At 40.5% G+C, this 6890-nt stretch overlaps 1 protein-coding gene across 2 annotated transcripts in view; it reads right to left on the bottom strand.

Moving 5' to 3' along the window:
• Positions 1–5518, bottom strand: part of brinp2 (bone morphogenetic protein/retinoic acid inducible neural-specific 2) — a 241809-nt gene extending 236291 nt beyond the window's left edge. For both annotated transcript variants that reach the window (XM_024273754.2, XM_024273753.2), the window contains exon 1: positions 4144–5518. The gene's annotated coding sequence lies outside the window, so the exon portion shown is untranslated. The remainder of the gene's footprint in view (positions 1–4143) is intronic.
• Positions 5519–6890: the final 1372 nt, after the last annotated feature.

The following is a 6890-nucleotide window of genomic DNA, read 5'->3' on the forward strand; positions in this document are numbered from 1 at the left end:
AAGCAAAAATTTTTTTTTACAGTGTAGGGTTGCACAAAATCAGGAATCTTGTTTCCACTGAGCAGTCCGGTACGGTCTGCCCCCCATCGATTGTAGGTCCATAAAAAAGTGGAACAGAATGCTTGGGGTGGTGTAGCCACCCATTAATTGTCAGAAAGTGATGACAAGATTAGAAAGTTCCAATATAGCGCTCATGTAAGCTAACATTTCTAACGTTTGTAAGCCTTGGAGTTTTTGCAGTTTCCTGTGTACTCTTTTGGTCACGAGTCTATTTTGAAAACACCTGTAAACAACAGCACGTCCTGGTCTGCTGTGGAACTGCAAACTTCCATCCTTAGCGACTGTGTGATACAGGGTGAGCTAGCAACGGGCTAGGTCATCCAGCATCTCGTCTTTTTATTGTTTTACTTTTTGTACATGGTGCATAACAGGAATTAAATGTTGTTTAAAAGAAGATTGCGGGCAGCTAAGAAGATGGTGGAAAACGGAACAGCTAGCTTAGCGCTATATTGGTGCTTTCTAATGTTGTCATCACTTTCTGCCAATCAGTGGGTGGCAACAGAGACTCCGCCCCAACCGTCCTGTTCTATTTTTCTATGGACCTACAATGGATGGGGGCCTCAAGAGGTACGGGTTGGAACTTTTTAATGAGTAAATTTACCAAAGGAAACACGTAAAATACCAGATCATACCGGACAAGACTGCTCAGTGGAAACAAGGCTTTTGTCATCAATATTACGCTGGCGATATAACTGGCAAAACATGAACGAAAAACAAAACAACTAATATTTCACTGCAACAGTTTTATGTATATAAAAGTCAACATAACTTCAATCATACTACAAATACACTGTTCAACATAGGAGGAAGGCATTTATCATAAAAAGGAGCCATCCGATTGTTCAACCGTGTAAAGGACTCTATTTAATTTCTTGAATACTTCAATCTGCCATAAGATGGTTTTAGCTAAACATTTAAGAAAACATTTATCGCAACTGATGCAGTCTTTTACTGTACACGTTTTGAAAAAGCCATGGCACTAAATTTGTGATATATCATGCAGGCCTAGCTTAATCTGTTCTAGCACTCTCTCTTTCATGTAGATCATTAAATTCTCTGTAGTATTTAATTTGTGAATCAATTCAAAATTGGAGGACATTTGGGATTCAAAATTCACTAAAGTAAACCTTCACTTTTCTGATTTTTGATTAGTTATTCATCAATAAACCGTCAAGGAAGTGACTACTTATACAAAATGAGGGAACTAGGGCGGGGTTAGGGCTACCGTCAGGAGTCGGAGCTCTGTCTCCCCCTCTGGTCACTGATGAGAGCAGTCTCCAGAGTACTTAACTCACTACACCTCCCAGCTGCCCCAGCGCACAGTCCCTGCCATTCGCCTGACTCCATTCTGGCAATAACCCACCTGTTTCGTAAGCAGCACACTGAGCCTCATTCAGGGCGAAGTATTGTTTGTATACCCCTGCCTGCATTAGCAAGCGTTTCTGTCTGGACTTGATCTTCTGTTTCTGACCCTGCTTTATTTCTGAATGCCTGCCCTTTTTGTGCGTGGTCACATGTTAATGCTTGCAAATAGCATCGTTAAAGTCTTAATAAGCTTATCTTACATATCAATTGAGCAATTTTTATCACATCTTATTTTTGATATTCTCCAAAGATGATGCAACCCCTCTGCAAATTTTTGCAGGTAATACAGTTGCAAATCTGCACTATTTTATCAGGAAGAGAAGCTGGTTGTTTATCTAGCTGTTACTGATGACCAAGATGGCTACCTACTGATGCAAATAGGTAAAAGTAATAAAAATGGTCTTATTGCGATTATATACATAACGAGGTTGTATGGGGTAATATGAGACATTCAGTCTGCAGTGTTTCAAAAATATGACAAATAGAAGAAGGATATCTTTTCGCTGTTTTTGATGATGTTATGTCCAGCAATATCATGTGATTCTTCTACTATGCTAAAAAGAGGAAGCAAACGTGGTTGTGTGCATGTTGTGGCACTCCATTTATAATAATTACTGGAAATATTGTTTATTAAAAGAAAACAATTCAAACTGTTTAGTTTGAGATTTTTGGGGGGACATTAGTGGGGTGGATAAAGAGAAAAATTACATTTTGGGGGATACTCCAGATATATTTGGTGTTTTAAAAACCATTTTCAAGCATTCTTTTCTCTTTTTTTGTAGATTTGGTTTCAGGACAAATATATTTAGTCATAAACTACATGTTTTTAGTATTTTGTATGTGGATTAATTGAAATATGATGATTGGAACATAAATTGTCCTCCAAATCTGGAAACATTCTTGTACAGGTTGGTGCAACTTCTTGCACTGCTTTGTTTTTTTTACTAATTTTAATGTGGTCGATATTCCATAACAAGCCAGTAAAGTAGAAACATGTCTCAGTAGTGTATCTCAGCAGGTCTAAACTGAGCTTTAGTGCTGAGGTAAGTGCACCATTGTCCTAAAAAGTACAGGAAATGAAGCTACTTAGCAGGTTTGGTGCAAACAGGAAGCGGGGAAATCTTTTTACTTTGTCCAAACTCGTTTGATGCAACATTAACTATTTATTACAAATCCCTTTTCAGTGCCTCCAATATGATTAGGACAGCCTCCGCTTGCAGTGATGTCATGGAAATGTGATACTCTATCATTTATTAAAAGCAAATCCTTCAACAGGCACTCACCGTTTGGTTCCTGCATCAGCTTTTAAAAGCTTCTGTTTGTTGGTTTCATTCAAACAGATAAATTAGCGGTATGTTTTGAAACCTCCACTGTGTGGGTCACTAGGAAGATTTTAATGAAAGATGGGAAGTCCTGGAGTCTGAAGTGTAACATTTATCAAGTGACATAATCAGGATAGTTGGGTTTGCGGATGACACAGTTTTAAGGTTTTTCACATTAAAAGCAATTTCCACACACCTTCTATTAGCCGAATAACAATGAAGCATTTGCTGTGAATAAACACACTTTTCATCATATTTACAGCAACTAGCCGCAGGTTAGTTGTATGGGCTTTACTGTGTTTATCATCAACCTCTCCCACCTCCTCTAATGGATACTTCCTCTGCATTCACCCCCAGCTCCACCTTTCAATACAGTTCTGATGTTGGTGTGAATGTACACCATTAAACAATGTGTCATTAGAGCCCTGTGTGCCCTGCACTCAGCCTTTCATTTACATGCTCTCAAAAGCCCAGCATGCTACATAGAAACGTCCACCGTCAGCACATCTCTAGACTCTAAAGTGCATGGAATGAGGATGCAAAGAGCTCTCCTGGTGAATGTGAAGGGTCCTGAGCTTTGATTGTCATTTTTTTTTTTTACATTTATTATACATTTGGAGTATTTTGTGTTAGGTAATACTTTCAACCCCCCTTTTTTCCTGAGTAACTCCTCTTTAAGAGGTGTCTGTCAGTGAGTGATGAGAGGCAGATCCTCCTCCTCTCCCTGGGCTTGGTTGGAAGTCGACAAAGTAGCTACGGACAGCGCTTACATGGTCCAGAGAATATGTGAGGAATTTTGCAGAGCGTGGCAGGCATTCGGGGTGACTGATGGGGCAACATCATTACTCACACACAAAGGTGGAGAGAGAGACATTCAAGCAGGAAACAGGCGGGCAGGAAGGCACTCATCAGTTAGGGGGCTAAAGCAGACGTTGAAGGACAAGTCAGCCTCAGATTTGGTGAGTGAAGAGAAAAAGGGGTGATGGATGACAATTCCAGTCAGACACATTCAAACTCACACATTTTATCAACTGTAATCTTCACTATGAAACATTTTTACATTAAAACAACACCTGAATTAATTCCACGTGACATCCGTTTTCAAAGTGTGCCAAATTCTTAAACGTGGGTGCCTCCAAAATGATCTGTCAGAAATGTGAATTGGTGTCATGTGTCCCTTCTGTCATTCTGCCTGATTGATGATGATTGATGATGCGTCACTGGTCCTAGGCTAGAAGCTCGCTCCGTCTCATCCCAACTGGCACTGCGCTGTGCGTAAAAACGCGCATGGCACCGGAACGCAGCGCAACGATCCCTTTATATCCAAACCAACCACCCCCTATAAACTCTTATTTCTTTCTTTATTTATGGTTGTTCTGAAGGAAGGAGAACTCACCCAGGGTGTGAACGCAGTCCTCCCCGTGCGCCCCTCGATGTCTGCCCGCGTATCCAGTAAGAAAAAATAGATCGTTGAACAGCAAATGCGCAATAGAAGGAGTGGACGGCAGCCAAAAAGCCACCGACTTTCCTGGCTCTTCACCTCTTCCTGCTCTTGACTTTCTTTTTTTCTGCGCCTCTCACTCCTCCTCTCCTCTGCGTTCCCGGGGCGCGTTAGCAAGCAGACACATTAATCCAAGCATTGTTCAAAAAAAAAAAAAGGAAAAAAAGAAAAGAAAAAGTGGTATATCTAGAGAAGGTGGCGCTTCAGTACACAAGTTGGAAGTTCGGAGGAATTTTTCCCGTTTGGTTTGGGGATGCGGGGATGCAACCCGCGCGCTGATGGAGAAGAAGTGGATGGATTTCGAAGCTTATGAGTTCTGGCGGGATAAGGAGACGAAAAATTTGATCAAAAACGGCTTTTAGTCTGGAATAATCCCAAAGGAACTCTTCTTCTGTCACTGTTCCTCTCATCCAAAACAAATCCCTTCTGTGCGCACCTGCGTCCGCAGCGGGGAAAAAAAGACGCGCAGGTATCCACAACCCGAACGCCCTCCTCCTCTTCTTCTTTTTTGCGTGTTCTCTATTTTTATTATTTATTTATTTATTTTTATTCCCAACCACGTCCATCACTCACTGTCAAGCTGATCGTCGCTGCTCCGTGAAGCTGAGGAGGGATGAAAACGCATCTCTTTCCACAGGCGCTCTCCTCTCCTCTCCCCGTCTCCTCTTCTCACCGAGAGTCGGTCGTCCTGGTGTCTGGGAACCACACCTCTCTCGGCAGCTATTGGCTGAAAAACCCAGAGAGGGATGGAGTTGAGGGCAGCAATGATGCACACAGAGGGAGGAAGGGAGGGAGAGGAAAAAAGAGAGAGATGGGACTGGGAGTGGAAGTCAGATGAGAGGAGAGGAGGATGAAAGATGTGGGTTGCAGGAAAAGTGAAGGCAGGGGGAGTGTTGACCAATAGAGGAGGGTGTTTTTCCCAGGCACACTGGGTGGAGTGTTCACATGCGTTTGAGCCTGAAGGAACACATTGGCTAATGAAAGAGAAAATGCTTCTCTTTTCAAATCCTCTCGCTCAGTTCTGCAGCCAACTCCATTTGCTGCAAATCTGCTTTGACTCCCGGCAAAACTGAATTCATACTGACAGTGTCCCCCCACTGCTCCGCACAGTCACACACTTTTTTTGCTGTTAAGTTGGGATCATTTTGCAAAATGTGTCAGTGAAGCCAAATCCTTGGTGAGTCTGCGGTGAATCTGAAAGTTTTTAAAGGGGAGGTTGGAGAGGTGGTGCGGTTCTTGAGTATCCCAAAGGGTCTTGGGGGAAAAAATGGGAACTTCAAAACCACCTTTGTAGTAGGAGCAAATAAGGTGAGCCAGATATTGTTGTGGCACAACCGCACACAGAGGCAGAAGACGGCAGGTAACATCGGCTGACAGCTCCTGGGAGAGCTTTTGATTGATGGTGACGCTCCGGGGAGTGTTTCAATATGAACTTGGTTAACTTGGAGCTACACGAAGCATTCATCACCGGCTGCCATACTGGAGAGAGATGCTCAGTGCAAGCCAGGTAGCATTTTATTTAAAAAAAACAGCACTTGGGGAACATCTTCACAGGTGTGTCAGATTTCTGCAGCTATTTTAAGGAGTGCATCAACAAATTTGAAATTTTTTTCAGATTTTAGCATTGACAACAAGATTAAAAATTAACTTTTGGATCTAAACGATGCTCAAGAAGGAGCATAGAAGTGTGGATATTTTTAAAATGAGTAAAAATCCTCTTGAATTGAGCTGCAGGATCATAAAATAGCCAAATATTTGTGGACACTATTCACAAATTGCATTGTGGTCCATATTCCCCAATTTAACGAGCATGAATGCACAGAAGTTGTTCACAAAGACTTCTGGGAAATTTTAGGGCCACTTGATTATGGAATTTTAGATTTGAAGTTTTACAAAATGGTGAATATAACACTAATTAATAAGTAGCCAAGGAATTTGGAGCCAGTCTGTATGTTTTGGAGGCAGAATAATTGAACAATTCTTCCAAATCTATTGAAAAATAATCAGAACAAATCGACTGTTAAAATGTTTCTGTTTCTGCGACTTGAGGAAATAACCTTGAGATCTCAAGGATGTTAATAGTAATTGAAAAAAGGAGAGTATTAATATTCTTGTTTAGCATATTTTATAAAAACATGAGGAGCCTCTGAAACTGATATAGAAGAAAAACTTTTAAAAAGTCTAGCAGGTCGGATTTAAACATTTAGCAAAAGAATTAATCAGGTTTTTGTTGAATTAGACTCTTATTGTTAAAGATGGAGGCGTTGCCATGAGTGTGAGTTAAATGAAAATTTGACTATAAATGACAATTTGATCATATATGATCTGACTTTTTCAAGACACTGCATTGATTAAGGTTCATTTTAATTGCTGTGTTTTAATGAGTCAGCAATATTTTTCTCATTAGTCCAATATTAAATTTTACTTAATTATGAGTTGTTAAGAAAGCACCTAAAAGTGAAAGAGTGGACAGTAAAAAGATTCTGAAAGACTCACATTTATGTGACCAAATCTAAATATTTAAAGTAAGTGAAGTTGGTTAGCCAAAAATAATGAATACACTGCAAAAATAAAATAAAAAAAGGGTCTTGTTTTCTTTTTTGCAAGAAAAATAATCTTATGAAGAAAGTTTTTCAAAAGCA

The sequence above is a fragment of the Oryzias melastigma genome, linkage group LG17, assembly GCF_002922805.2.
Source record: "Oryzias melastigma strain HK-1 linkage group LG17, ASM292280v2, whole genome shotgun sequence".
Classification (NCBI taxonomy): domain Eukaryota; kingdom Metazoa; phylum Chordata; class Actinopteri; order Beloniformes; family Adrianichthyidae; genus Oryzias; species Oryzias melastigma.